Source organism: Canis lupus, chromosome 11 (genome assembly GCF_048164855.1).
Source record: "Canis lupus baileyi chromosome 11, mCanLup2.hap1, whole genome shotgun sequence".
NCBI lineage: Eukaryota > Metazoa > Chordata > Mammalia > Carnivora > Canidae > Canis > Canis lupus.
Genome location: NC_132848.1, coordinates 8,391,680 through 8,407,713, shown reverse-complemented (window position 1 = coordinate 8,407,713; position 16,034 = coordinate 8,391,680). Strand labels below are relative to the sequence as shown.

The 16,034-nt window shown below is 36.7% G+C and overlaps 2 long non-coding RNA genes across 2 annotated transcripts in view; one reads left to right on the top strand and one right to left on the bottom strand.

Moving 5' to 3' along the window:
- Positions 1–16,034, bottom strand: part of LOC140642462 (uncharacterized) — a 159,466-nt gene that overhangs the window by 30,643 nt on the left and 112,789 nt on the right. Inside the window, exon 3 of the long non-coding RNA XR_012038885.1 lies at positions 10,615–10,724. This is a non-coding gene — a long non-coding RNA (uncharacterized lncRNA). The remainder of the gene's footprint in view (positions 1–10,614; positions 10,725–16,034) is intronic.
- LOC140642461 (uncharacterized) lies at positions 1,375–14,339 on the top strand. The gene is made up of 6 exons (XR_012038884.1): positions 1,375–1,469; positions 3,560–3,684; positions 4,208–4,327; positions 4,987–5,118; positions 7,500–7,569; positions 14,278–14,339. It is a non-coding gene; the product is annotated as an uncharacterized lncRNA (long non-coding RNA).

The window sequence follows — 16,034 nt, the reverse complement described above, 5'->3', positions numbered from 1 at the left end:
GCTTAACTGACTGACCCACCTAGGCATCTCTGCTGTGATATTCTTTATCAGAGAAATTCAAAAACTTAATTTATTGACTTTGGCTCTCATTCATTTGTTCCAGAGCATGAGCCACCTATGGCAAATTTCTTTTTGTTGCTTGGGGCGTGTTTTCCTCCCACTGGAGTCTTCACCCATCCTTTTCTTGGTATGTTTTCTCCTTTTTTTGTATCTTCACAATTTTGATGATGCAACTCAGCAGTGGTTTGATAGAAAACCTTGGTGAAAATTGAGACACCATAGAAAAATTTGAAACTTGATTATTTTTTCTTCTCTTAGTCCAAGTCTATGTTAGAAGTACTCTGATGTATAGTACCCGGTGCTTACTGTTACCTTAGCATTTATGTTATTATAATTACTTCGTCTGTATTTCTCATTAAATCATTGCTAATTGGAGAATAGTTCCAATACTGCATTACAGTTACTCCAGGGGCTTACTGAAAATAAAGATGGTTGGGTCCCTCCTCACATCTATAGAATCTACCACAGCTATATCTATAGAATCTCCACATCTATAGAGTGGAGCTCAAGCATCTGTATTTTATTTTATTTTATTTTATTTTATTTATTTTATTTATTTTATTTTATTAAGATTTTATTTATTTATTCATGAGAGACACACACGGAGAGAGAGAGAGAGGCAGAGACACAGGCAGAGGGAGAAGCAGGCTCCATACAGGGAGCCCGATGTGGGACTCGATCCCAAAACTTCAGGATCATGCCCTGGGCCGAAGGCAGGCGCTAAACTGTTGAGCCACCCAGGGATTCCCCAGCGTCTGTATTTTAAATCCAAGTCTTAGTAAGCCCTTTTGCATAAACTCTGAGGTTCTTGGAGTTATCCTGATCCTCATGATATCCCTAGACTTTAATATAGTGCCAAACGTTAGAGTAGGGGGTCAAAATATCAGTACAGAATAAAGAAGCAAATGAATAAAGATGTTATGGATTACATGTACCTTCCTTACAGGATATATGTTAGCCAGAGAAGGTGACAAAGGTAGTTAAATTTCAGTTTTCTCTTTTTACCTTTGCCTAGCCTTGGAAGCAGTGTAATGTTTTATGAAGTCTTCCCATGAGTTTTTTCTCTGGTTTTATCATCATCAGGATCCTAAAGAATTATTTCAATGAAATGTACGAAAATGTTTCATGCAATGAAAACCCTGTACTGAAATCACTTGACTCAGAATGTCATTTAGTGATTGATAACTATTTGGCTATAGAAGGAGCATCATCAGCAATCCATCACTGAAAAATTCTGACAGACTTTGCCTTTAGTTGGAACAGATAGGAGAGGATTGCAACAACCATAATATTGTGAAATCCACTGGCACTGGTCTTTCAGACACACGTAGAAATCTCCTTTCTATCTCCTACTCTCTGAAACTCTACCTTTTCAGGAACTGTAATGATGAGACCCTGAGATTACACATGTAAGTAATTAAACATTGGGCATGTACTCATAAATTACAATTATTATTTTTCAAATTATAAATAAGTTGGGAACAAAATAGGAATAAATAATTATGTCCAGGAGGCACTGTAGTTTGATAATCGTAGCTATAGGCAAAGATGATTTCAGTGTTAAATATTAGGTTTATTATGCAGAAAAATGTTTTGACTTATCGAATGAGCACTTGGAAAAGTGGGTAAAACTATATAATACAATATAAATCCAAACTTACCAATCAAAACATGTTTAATTAAAAGGGTTCTGGGAATTAGCATGAAGTCCTCTCCAAATGCCTGAGTGGTGATCATAGAGGAAGAGGGGGTGTTGCCTAATTTGGCAGAAGATTCTGTTCTCTTCAACAAGAACGGTCAGCACATCAATCAAAACAATTGATAGGATGTGTTGAAAATTCAGAAGCATAGGACCGTAAAAGTCCTATTGGCTTAAGCAAATATATGCCAGCGAAGACCTCATATAAGAGCTGAGAGAGAAACAAGCTCCACATCAACATGGAGACAAGATTCTGCTGTCTTTATTTTAGTTTGGCTGAAAATCTGGTTCCTGGCTACCGTTACCCTATGCAATAAATACCAGAATCAAAAATAAAATTTGGGAATAACTTTGATGGGTTGTGTGATGAAATGACACACAATAACATCTTGTTAGATGTTTCATAACATCTAACAAGACTTTTTAAACTATGGCCAAATCTGCCTAAGTGATCTTTTTTGAAATTTAGCCTTATAAATATCACATCTTCAAAATCTCTATTGGATAAGCTTTGACCAATCTGACCTCCTCTTCAGGTTTCAACCCAAAGCAACTATATAGCTCATGTTTAGTAGATAATCACTTTTATTTTCTCGAGGAGAAACAAATATTTTTAGGTTTTTTTTGTTGAATTCATAGAGGCTAGATCAGATATTTTCTTCTACTATGTGGATTTCCATTCCCTCAGTGAATATAAGCTAGCAATATGTTGGTCACTCTTTCACATGCCTGCTATGTTCTGTAAAGCTATTCTGACTTTTCACTTTCCATTTCCATTTATTTTAGAATGTATATCAATTCTGTGGGGGAATATCCCCAAAGAGGACTTACTTTCTTTCCTCTTTCCCTCCCCACCCCACCCAATAGTTTAAATGCAAAAATGGCTTCTAAACCAAGCACAGCAACAAATAAATATATTCTTTCAATAAAGCATCACATTTCTTTCTCAAACACACAGATTTTCGCGAGGCCTGAAGTTCATCAACTTGATTAAAATGTACATTGTGTCTTAATATTTAGGCCACAGAATAATCATTAAGATTCAGAATGTTTTAGCACCACTGAATCCATACCCCTTCAGGTCCAAGTTTATTCTAAAATAAATTGTGATGTAGAACAATTTTCAATTCACAGGGCCTAAAATCACGATTATTTATAGCACTCATTATTTGCTATTTCATAATAATCACAGTGCCATTTGTTGAGTAAAAGCACCATAATAAATTCTTTACACACACCATCTCATTTTTTATTGTCTTACCTTCTTTTATCTCAGCACTAAGCAGAGACACTTGAACAAATGGATATAGTGTGAGTGCATGAATTAAGACATATAAACTTGATTTCAGATTGTTTATAATTATGAAGATGAAACTAACGGCAGATTTTTCTTCTGAAACTATCAGTTGGCTTTTATGAAGCATTTATTAACAGCAGGTACTGTTGACTACCCAAGACAAGACATGCTTTGTCTTGTTTCATCTTCAGAATAACCTTACTAGGTAGATACCATTATCATGATCCCTTCTTGCAAGATCCAGGAGGTAGAGACACAATGTAGCTGTAGGATTAAGCAGTTTGCCCATGGGCATAACATTCAAGTGTAGTAAAATAGGAGTACAAACCATGTGACCTAGCACAGAGAATACAGTTTAACCCAAATGCACTACCGTGCCTCCCAGTGGCAACGTTGGTGGGATTTACATGATGAACACAACTCCCTGATGCCAACACCTACTATCCCCAGGCCCAGTGAGAAGGAAAGGAATGATACCCTCGCCCAACCCTCTCTCATCCCAGCAGGTTGGCAGTGCTGCCAGTAGAGAAGAGGAGGGAAGTATGTCAAAGCACTCCCTGAAGCCCTGAGAAAACTGGACCCTGGCCCATCCGAGCGGAAAAGCAATCAGCAATAGTTGTAGAATCTGGTATGTGCACATGTGTTTTCCTTTTATAGAACTGCCCCAGATTGAAAACAAGCCCATTTAAAAGAGGTTACTTGGGGTCGTCATGATTCTTCATAAGGTTGGCTAGGCGTTCAGAGACTAGGCTGACCAGAGAAAAGTGACTCCAAATCTTTTTGAAACATGCCACTACAACATTTACATCCTGACACTTAAATACAGTACTAGAAAATACATTTAAACCACTGTGTTATAATTAAGTTGCTGATTCACATTTAAGGTCTATGGCATCAACTAATTTAGAGTACAGTCAGGGGAGAAGGCCTCAGTATAAAGAGGTGACCGCAAGGGAAACCCAAGGATATTTTTCCCTTGGGTCCCTTTAGCAAAATATTTCTTTTGTGTTTTTAATTATCCAAAACAGAAATTCCTCAGAAAGAGAAAAATACAAAGAAACAACTTCTATACAGGAGTCATAAGCTAATTTATCCTTCATTAATCAAGAATCATTTATTTACACCTTTTGACCTAATAATTCCACTTTTAGGATCTTTCAGGATTATCATTTAGATCGCCAGTCATAAAGATTTGTATTCTGACATTGAATTGTAATCCAGATTTTGTAACTCTGTGGGAGAGAGGACTGTTTCTGATTCTTTCTTTTGAGGTAAGTATTTGGTGTTATTCACTGTGGCACTATTTGTAATAGAAAAAAATTAATGATAGAGAAAATTTTAGTAAATTATAGTCATTTATACAATGAAGTATTCTACAGCAATAATACATCATGCTATCAATGACTAGGGGCAACAGGAAGTGTTTCTGATATTATACCAAAGTGAAAAAAAGATATACAGTATGATCTCAATTTTGTAAGAGAAAATTATATATGCATCAAAAAGGACTAAAAAGAACATATATTAAAATGTGATATTGGATATCTCTAGGTAATGAGCTTATGGGTGATTTCTTTTTCTTATACTTTTCAGTCTAAATCAATTTTTTTACAATGATGATATATTATTTTTCATTTTTACCAGAATCAAAATCAAGAGAGTCATTTAGTTTATTTTAGGGAAAAAGGAAAATCATTTGCTTAATTCCCTCAATTTTGAATACTTCTTTCCCAGTGGGAAAAAAAATGGTCTTAATGTAAAGTCCATATTTGCATTATGAATATGAAATTATTCCCAATTATTTACTCCTTAAAATAAGGTCTTCCAAGTAACATACAATCATGAAGTAAAACCAGTTGTTGAGAAGTTAACTGGGTTGTTTTCACAATAATGCAGAAAAGTAAATATTGTTATTTGCTTCATGTTACAGAAAAGGAAACTAAGGCACAGAGAGACTCAGTAATTTGACCATGGCTAGCAACTTGTAGATCTGGGGTTGAACCTAAGTACCCCCTTCACAGACTGCCACAGGAGATGTGAGAACCGACCCAAAGTTTTAACTGTATGCCAATGCTTTCACGTGAACTTTCAAAATATGCAAGTGAATAAATTATATACACGATCCTTTAATTTGGGCTAGAGTAAATAATGATTGAAACATTGTGTAATTATATAAATATTATGAGTTCCTGCTTCGAAAATATTTCACAATTTATCATCTGAGTAAAGTATGTCGACTTAATGATTTTGAATTTCTGATGTTTTCTCATTCCAATTTTCTTTGATTAATTCTGAGTTTATTGATAGAACATAAAACATGTAAGGCATAATCAATATGCAATGATTTTTTAAAACCTTGATTATGAATAATTAAATTGGGTTAGAGTGGATTCTGAGGATGCTGTGTACATGTATATTGCCAGTGGGAATAAAAGTGGAGGATAGCTTCTGAAATGTTAGAGGAGTATGATACAATTTGCAAAAAAAAAAAAAAGGATGAGTTTCAAGTTCAAGCTGTGCTCAAGAAGGATATTATTGACACTGAATACCAAATAGTGACTAATTCTCTATCATTTTGGTCAGTTCTGGAATGCAACATATACGATTTTTTTTTTTTGCACATTTGCTTTCCTGATTTGGATTTTCTAAGACTAATCTAAGTCAGAATTTCTATTTCTTCGGCCAGATAAACTGATGGTAAGGTGAAGCAGTCCCACTCTTTTTAAGAGGAAGCAATCACCTAGGTATTTACACTGTAGATACCATCAATCTGTGTCTTAGGACTCAGGATATGTGTGCTCTCTACACTAAACCATGCTACACATGACTGAACTGGAAGGAGAGCTAATCCTTGATAACCTAACTGACTGAAACTGACATATTGGAACAGATGGAACAAAAGTAGCAATTCTTTTGATTGTAGAAATCTACTCTCAATCTTTTTTCCACCCCAACACACCAAGGGATATGACACATCTCACTGTTACCAGTGGGTCACTAGAGCACAGATCTCATGAGGGATAAGGGAAAATAATAGGTATATATAATCCTGAAGGGAAGATATATGTGTTTTTAAAATCCCATCAAAGAGGGGCAACTGGGTGGCTCAGTCTGTTAAACATCATACTCTTGATTTTGGCTGAAGTCATGATCTCAGGGTCCTGAGATTAAGCCCAGCCACTCAGGGAGTCTGCTGGAGGATTCTCTCTGCCCCTCTGCCCCTTCCCACCACTTGTACCCAGAGGCATGCTGTCTCTCTCTCTCTCTCCCTCTCTCAAATAAATAAATAAATAAATAAATAAATAAATAAATCTTTAAAAAATAATAAAATAAAATATGATCAAAGGGATTTGGATCAACCACCTAGCTCATCTTAGAAAATGACTCAGTGATAAAGCAATTTCTAAGGAGCTAAATTCCGCACATTCAGTGAACATTCTATAAATATTCATCACAGATAATGAGGACCGTTATTATTGTCACTAATAACAGTTACTGCATTCTCTAGATTTTTTTTAAAATGTAGTACCATAATCATTCTGAAGAATTGTGCCCCTGTTTATGCTAAAGATTAGTTTTTATTTTTAAGTGTACGAGGGCCTTATAAAATAAGAACCTTTAAAACTATTAAAAGATCATTTTTATTTCATCTTGTTGAATTCCTGCCTCTACTAGAGATCTAGAGACACAAACACTGTTTTTCAAATACTCAACAGGCATCACCAAAGAAAATTGTTAGTTCAGGCTGCTATAAAAAAATACCATAGACTGAGTGGCTAAACAACACACGTATTTCTCACAGTTCTGGAAGCTGGCAAGTCCAATACCAAGATGCGGGCCAACTATTTCCTGGTTAAGGGCCTTTCCTGGCTTTCAGAGAGCCACCTTCTTGCTGTTTCTCATTAGGCAGAGAGAGGGCGCTGGTCTCCCTGTTCTTAGAAGTACGCTAATGCCATGATGGGGGAACCACTGTACTGACCTCAAATAAAACTAATTGCCTCTCAAAGGCCCCACCTTGAAATACCATCACACTGGGATTAGGGCTTCAACATGAATTTTGTGGGGGGACACAAACATTGAGTCTACAGCAACAATAATATACAAAATTCAATCATAACACTAATAGTAATACATTATTTGCCCATAAAATGTCATGGATAAAGAAGCTTGCTTCTATTTGTAACTCTGTCTTAGTTTCTTCTCTCATTTGTGATAGCATTTTTCATAATGCCCCAACTAGGGAGTATGAAAGGAGGAAAAACTCCTAAAGAAGGATATTCACCCAAGGCACCTGGGTGGCTCAGTGGTTGAGCGTCCCTCTGCCTATGCCTCTGCCTCTCTCTGTGTCTCTCATGAATAAATAAATAAAATCTTTTTTTTTTACAAAAGAAAGATATGCACAATTAGAGGTATTATAATACACTCTGGTTTGATTCTAACCAGGTCCTTGGAGTCTTGGAGCTCTACATTATGGAGGAGACAGCCTTTTCAATGAGGTCCTTTGGAAATTCAAGTAAGTAAATGACTTAAAATTAAGTCTATCTAAGGTGGACTACATTTACATAATTCTGAAGGACTTTTTCTCATTAATTGAAATTCTCTCTTGTCCATTCTTCCTCCCTCCTTCTCTTTCTCTTCTCTTTTTTTTTTCTTTTTACTTTTACTTTTTTGGAAATGATAGAACTGATGTGTTTGGTAGAAGTGAATACTGTCTCTCCAGGATAAAATGGTGGTGGCATCCAAAGATATATTAGCTAGCAATACTACAATTTTCAGAAGGAAACACAAAGGAGTTACTTCAATTTAATTGCTTTATCAAAAGATAATTCCTGCTTCTTATTGTCTCAAATAGGCCCTAAGCAGTTCCTATTAAGAACAGGTAAAACCAAAGGATGTGCGCAGTGAGACACATGACCATGAAACCTAATGTTTTGTAAACTGAGCAGAGAGGTTTCCAAGCACCTCAATTAGTTCTCCCCCAAGAGTAGCATAATGTTCAAAATCATTGCAAATGCTCATCAGACTAAAATGAGAGAACAGTAGAGAAAAATCTAATTGCTTCAGTCTATCTAACATTTTAGTTTCTCTATAAAGAGATGAAAAGAATATGCATATGTAATTTTAGGATATCCTCAGGGACATTTTGTTTTTGGACTGATGTTAGCTCACTCAGACCACATACAAAAACTTTCCTACATAAGACTTGAGAGACTCAACAAAAGGTTAATTAGCGGAGACAAATGCTGTAACTTCAAACAACAGGTGACTTGTGCTCAGGTGTCTGGTCTGTTATAGGAGCCCTTATTTTCTACCTAGATTTTTTCTTCATCATAATTAGAAAAATTACTTATGATATCATTGTGAAATTATGGGAGAATTAAGTATCTTTGATACTCTACAGGACGTTGTGTGTGATCCTAAATTTTCTAATTGATGGCTACATTGTAATTCCCTAACTCTACTTAAATAATTCACTGAAACTATAAATCCTGTTCCTTATATATAAAGAAATAATCATAGATCAAAACCAAACGTACATAATTCTTCTTGTTCTATTACGTTTTCCATATAGGCTCATACTTAATTTTCCTAGTTTTTCTAAGCTGTCTCCTTAACATTTATTGAGTGATTTGATAGAAGTTCTTTTTATCTCTATTACTAAACTAAATGGCAGAGCAGCGAGATGGAAGAAACCTGAGATCTTTCCAGCCCCAGATGTCCACCTCCCCTTTGACTGTTTTAGAAAAGAGAAAAATAATTCCTCCCCTGTGTAAGCCACTGTTCTCTGAGGCTCTTTGTTATAATGACTTACCATGTACTCTAACCCTCACGGGGGAGGATTTTTACAAAATTCTCTCATTCTGTTTCAGTTTCTGAATGTCTCCTATTCTTGTTGGGTACTGGGTATAAAATGGTGACCAAATCTAATCTCAGTCATCGTAAAACTTAGAGAACAATGGAGGAGAAGCACATTATACAAATAACCACGCAAATAAACATAGAACTACAAACTGTGACAAGTTCCATCATTTAGGGACATTCAGGACAAGAAAAGTCCCCTTGCATGGGATGACTTCCAAAATACTTGAAATCTCAAATTCTCACTGCTTCTTACATAGAAACAATTATTTCTAGCATTCCTCTCACGATGGGTTTTGGAGTTTCTTTATAATTCTGAGTCATTACGCTAAACTTACCCCCTTCTTGATATTCAGTGACTCAAATGGCATTTATCAATTCAGATGTGATCCACCAAGAACAGAGTTTGAGTCCGTATTAGTTTTCTATGGCTGCTACAACTAATTACCACAAATGTAGTAGCTTAAAACAATGCAAATTTATTTTCTCTTTTGAAAGTCCAGAATGAGTCTTATGGGGCTGAAATCAAGGTGCTACAGGATTGGTTCCCTCTGGAGTCTCTAGGGGAGAACTTGTGTTCTTGCCTTTTCTAGCTTCTAGAAGCCATGACATTCCTAGGCCAGAGGCCCCTTCCTTTTGTCGTCACATTTCTTCCACCCTCCACCCCGCCCCGCCCCTTCACTTCACATTTTCCTTCTTCTGCAGTCACACCTCCAACTCTCTCCTTGTAAGAAGACTTCTTATAAAAATTATAGTTTAGGCCTACCTGAGGAATCCGGGATAATCTCTGCATCTCAAGATCCTTAATTTAATTGTATCTACAATGATCCTTTTGCTATGTAAGATAATATTAATATTCATCGGTTCCAGGCATTAGGACTTGAATATCTCTGGAAGCCATTATGCAGCTGAGCATATACTCATACTCCAGGCTACAATTAAATTTATTAGCAGAGAAAACTTCAAAATTATTCATACACATTAACAGGCATCTGGCTTTCCCTGTACTTATGTACTTAGGTTTTTAGTACTCAAGTGAAAGACCAGATATTCAGTATCCTTATTAAATTCTGTCTGTGGAATTTAACCCATGGACTTTTCGAATCCACACTCTTTCATATGGCATATTTAACAATCAATCCACTTCATCTCCAAAGTATCAAAGGATTTCAACCCAAGTTGATTTTGTTTGCTTTTAAAAGTCTGATACAACAAAGTTTCAGTATATGCAGGCAGGGGAGTATCAGAGGTCAACAGCCCTGAGACCAAGGCTGAGGAAAACAATAAAGCTAGCAGGAATGCTACTAAAGAGAGTTGCACAAAGTCCCTTCACAGTCGCCCCAGACCACTGTTCTCCTTGGTGTTGGCATCATGGGACTCCAATCCAGTGTGTGGGCCATGGATATGGAAACCATTTCTCAGTAGGGATAGCTAAGGCCAATGATTTCAGGACTTCAGTTACAGCAGAATTTGGTGTAAGACTGAGGGCATAGGCGATAGAGTTCAACCTTCTCAGGGCAGAGAGCTAGCAAAATCCAAAAGATGAGCCCACCTGACTGAGGTTCAGACTAGAGTTTCTAGCCCAGGGAAGAAGGGTACTCACCAGAAAACCAAGACAGAAGTCCAGTCGTGTTACTGAGCCAACATGGAAGGAGGCTGCAGCTCAGCCAGTAGGCAAATGCTCTACTGTGTCACTTACCAGGCAGGGGTGATGAAGGCCGTTTCAAGATTCCACTCTTCGATATGCTGGTCAGGCCTGAATCAGAAATCAGGGGACTGAGACTCCGGGTTGGAAGTCTTGGAGAGTGTCTGGGGAAGAGAGGGATGCACCCATTACAGAATTTCAGCCCTACAAGACGTGTGGAAAAGGTGCTAGTTCATTACCTTTACTCTTTAAAATGTATCTACCCTTGCTCCAACCTCTTTATCAGAGTTGGAAAATTGCCCTCTGCCCCTTAAGGGCAACACTCTGGCAAAGTATTTAAGATGCTCCGGGAATAACAACTAAGATGCACCTAGGGTGTGTAGTACTCTTCTAAGTGCTTTGAAGTATGGTAACCTATTTAATCCTCACAACCCACAAGGACTTATTTTACAGATGAAGAAATTGAAGCATGAAGAGATTAAGTAACTGGATCAAGGTTACGTAGCCACTAAAGCTTTAAACACGGGCACTTCCCTCCGGGCCATACTTGTAGCCATCAAAATATGCCACCTCTTTTGCACAATTGCTTCTTGGCACCCCTTGCCTTGTGCATGACCAAAGCCCAATAAATATCTGCTGGATTGGCAGACAAATGAGGATGGATGCCTTACTGAATGAATAGATGAAAGAAACCCCAGCTTGGAGAATTCAAGCTTTATTTGATCAAGAAGACCTCCTGAGAATCTTCCTATTAAGCATGCCTCCATAAAGCAGAATAGTGGCACCTCAACCCGTCTTTGCTGTTTATTACCAAATGCTTTCTGTGAAGCTTCCACAACTAAAATAGGACCAATTGGCTAAATACCACAAATAATATATGCAACTCTTTTTTTTAATTTAGAAGTGAAAGGGAACATTAGAATAAATGGAAAAAGAATGTTCTGAGCCAAACATAGAAAATTGCCTACACTCTTCCATTATTCTGTTTTTATGTGTCAGAAATAGTTCTTTAAATACTCGTTATTCATGTTTCTAGCAAAAAACAGAGTGTTACATTCTGACTTGAATGAAAGATTGGAGGAGGCTTTGTCATCAACATCCTCCCTGCTGGCATAATTATTTTCTTCATTACATTGTAGAATTAAGTCAAGATTATAAGTGATTTATTTTTCTGGCATTTTATTTTATTTTTTTTATTTTTTTATTTTTAGAATTTCTGGCATTTTATAACACTTGGTGATAGACAGTTCTCCTACTATTTTTACTTATCTTATTTTGGCATTTTGATTTTTCTGGTTGAGTTGATTGAGCATAATTCTATTAGAAGTGTTCTCAACAAATAAAGAATTTTCCCCAGGTATCTTTTGTACTCTAATGCTCTAAGAACACATTTCCATCTAAAGTAACAATTCTCATCCCAACAAATATTATCCAAATGGGCCGGAGTGAAAAATATCTTTCTAATTCTTCTGAATCAAAATCCTTTTTTATGTAATGTGGGAAAGAAAACATATAGGGCAAAAAAAAAATCAGACATTTCCTTAAGCATTTAGGTTTTCATCCAAGGATTGTTAGCCTAATCACATAGCATGGCAGAGTGTTTGAACATATTTAAATCTTATAATGCAGTAGATTTTCAAATAATTGAAGGCTGTACGGTGCCCTTGATAAAAGTTACTTTGTACAGAGTCCGTGTGGATTGACTTTCGAGAAATTATTTGCTTGTTTTGTGGCTTTTGGCTTCCAGCCCGCTTAGCTTAGGCCTTGTCTGGTCATCTGGCCATATTTTCACAACAACTCAAGTGATAGGATCTTTTCCAGTATCATTTGCAATGCCTTGCAGCTGTCCTTGTTGCCTGGCTATTTACCCAGACAGAGAGCAAAGGGCAAATTGTTTTTTTCAATTGAACTCAAGCAAAAAACACAAAAATTTTCTTTATTTTTAGTTTCCAGTCCCACCTAGGTCATATGTAGATTTCTTTTTTACCATCTCTTCAACAACTAATGGCTTGATGCCCTGATCTCTACGTCAAGGTGGTCTTCTATAGTCATTCTTCCAATTATTCATTCACTAACTTGTTCATTCAAAAAAAATTTCATTGAGTGCCTAACATGTGTCTAGTTCTACAACATACAAGTAAATAATTATTGGTCATTGCCCTTGAAGACTTGACAGCCTAGTAGAAATGAGAGATGTGTAAACAGGCATCAGAATGTCATGTGCAAAGTGCCAAGTGGTATTAGAGAGGTAAGTAGGAGTGTTGCGGGATCTCAGATGAGAGAACAGTGGGGACCGTGGAGGCATTGGGAGGGAGGACTAGGAACATATTTTGATTTGGGGGAACTTTTCAATGGTTTTGATTCATTTCCATCATCATTATATTATGTATGAGGCAACATATGCTAGAAAGAGAGCAGACTCGAAACCCAGTTCTGCCCCCTACTACTTTATGTCTTTAACAAATTACTTAACCCTTCCATGCCTGGTGCATTAGAGCTTTATCAGGATTGGATAGTGGCTGACCCACTTCCAAAGCCTCTTTCTATTTACGAGAATGTTCTCATTGCCTAAGTCTTGGTGTTGGTCAACTTGTGCAAATAAATAAATAAATAAATAAATAAATAAATAAATAAATAAATAAAATAATAAACAAGACAATGATACTTGCTCTCCTCACACTCCTGGCAACTCTACTCAGCCAATCCTCAACCGCTGAGCCACCCATGAGTCCCAAGTTTGATAAATTCTTTATAGGTTTTGGATGCTAACCCTTTTAAAATATATATATAAATTTATTTTTTATTGGTGTTCACTTTGCCAACATATAGCATAACACCCAGTGCTCATCCCGTCAAGTGCCCACCTCAGTGCCCATCACCCAGTCATTCCCACCCCCCACCCACCTCCCCTACCCTAGTTCATTTCTCAGAGTTAGGAGTCTCTCATGTTCTGTCTCCCTTTCTGATATTTCCCACTCATTTTTTCTCCTTTCCCCTTTATTCCCTTTCACTATTTTTTATATTCCCCAAATGAATGAGCCCATATAATGTTTGTCCTTCTCCGACTGACTTACTTCACTCAGCATAATACCCTCCAGGTCCATCCACATCGAAGCAAATGGTGGGTATTTGTCATTTCTAATGACATCCAACAAGGCTTTTCTTAGTGGTTCCTGCCACCCAGCCTTCAATGGAGCTCATTTTTAGGACCTGATTCTCTAGCTTTCCTCACATACTTCCAATAAATTCCTTTTCTGATTAAGTTAGCCAGGGTTCCTTTCTGTTGCTTGCTACCAAGAATGCTGGGTAAAACGCTCAGTTAATGCCTCAGTTAAGGCTTTGTTCATTCATGGTTTTGTTGATGAATTAAAATGAGAAAGTGGGTGAAGTCCATAATGCAAAGTATCTGGTACATGATGGATTCGTTATCAGTGTTGGATTCTTAAGCTGTTTGAATCTTGAGCCAGAGTAACCTGACAATCATATCGCCAAGGCTTCTCAATAGGTACTGGATAGTGGGGATCAAAATACTACTTCACTGGTAATTGTACCTAATAATAATCAATGTAGAGCTTTGGTGGAGCTGGTTTAGAGCATATGACTTTAGCTTTGAGTGGTAAAAGACTGTTTCACATTTTTGAAGCCCAAACTCAAATTTAGAAACCTTCCAATATCCTGGTTGACTATAGGTTATAAAAATATTACCATCTTTCTCAGACAGGGAAGAGACAGAGACCCCCGTGCACTTATATGTGGTGTGAAGACATCCACTAGTGAATGTAAGTGTGTACATCTCTCTCTCTTTGAACTCCCTTTTTGGACCTCAGGCATAAGGAGTTGAATTACTCACTACTCACCCACACACCACTGTTCCTAGCATAATATCATTTTAGCCTGAATGAGGCCCCTCTCCTGTTTCATTTTAATATAAATATCACCTTTGTTCTCAAGTATCGCTTCCTATTCCACCCATAAGCATGCTCTAAGATGATTGATATATGTCCTTTACATATCCTAGTAGACTATGTAGCTCTTGTTGGGTATGTGCTCAATGTACACAACATTGTTGAGCTATAAATCCCTTAGGTTTATAGAGATTTCTTAGGTTTCTTACTGTGTTAACACAAAACTTACTGGTTTTTTTTTTAAACCAGACAAGACTGTTTTAAAGATTGATTAGCTTGTTTGTGTGTTTGGTACTTCTCTTTTAACTACCGCATAATGCACCCCACAGTATGCATCTACCACATTCTGTTCATCCATATTGCCAAGGTGGGTGAAAACTACACTGCCTCCTATTCCTACTACCTCAAATATCACGAAGACAAACATTCTTGTATCTATATATGTATATGTATCTTGTATCTGTGTATATGGACCCGTGGAAGAGTTTCTCTGACCTACACCTCAAGGGGTTAATTTTTGGGCTATAGGGCATAAACATATTTATTTCTCCAATATTTATTTCCAGAATATCTATGACCATTTACACTTCTGCCAACAGGGCATGAGGGTTTCTATCTATACACATCTTGAACACTTAGTATCATGCACATTTTAATTTTTATCATACAAATGGGAGTAAAGTGGTATGTTATAAATATCTAAATATGTATTTTTCTGATTACTAATGAGTTTGAGCATCTGTTCATGTACATGTTAGCTATTTCCCCCTTGTAAAGTATTTCTTCATATCTTTTGTTCATTTTTCTATCTGCTCTCCTGTATATACATGGGACCATTAATAAGCTGTCTATTTTGTTCTGTTAGTTTGTCTTTTCCTAAATTAGTACTGTACTGCTTTTATTTCTATGACTTTGTACTGTCCCTTAAAGGGTAAACATCTCAACTTTGCTCTCTATTTTCAAAATTAACTTTTTATGAACCTTTATGCTTCCACATACTTTTTATTTTATTTTTTTTTAAATTTTTATTTATTTGTGATAGTCACAGAGAGAGAGAGAGAGAGAATGAGGCAGAGACACAGGCAGAGGGAGAAGCAGGCTCCATGCACCGGGAGCCTGACGTGGGATTCGATCCCGGGTCTCCAGGATCGCGCCCTGGGCCAAAGGCAGGCGCCAAACCGCTGCGCCACCCAGGGATCCCCCACATACTTTTTAGAATGAGTTTGTAGAACTCTTAATAAGTATGGTGGAAATTTATTGTGAGTGAATAGGTAATGACTTTTTAATATTAATTATTGAAAAAGTTAGAATTTTCTGTTTTTCTACAAATTTATATATTTCATCTGGGCTATACTATGTATTTGCAAATAGATGTCTATAATTTTCAATTAAGTTTTAGATATTTGTTTTGTCTAGTTATTTTATCCTTTCACACTGCATTTTTATTTACATTTTCTTTTTATATAATTTGTCTTGCAAGAGATTTATGCATTTTATTAATTCTTTCACAGAGTGATTTATGAAAAGCTTTATAATTTTTCCTCTAAGGACTACTCTAGCTCTTCTGCA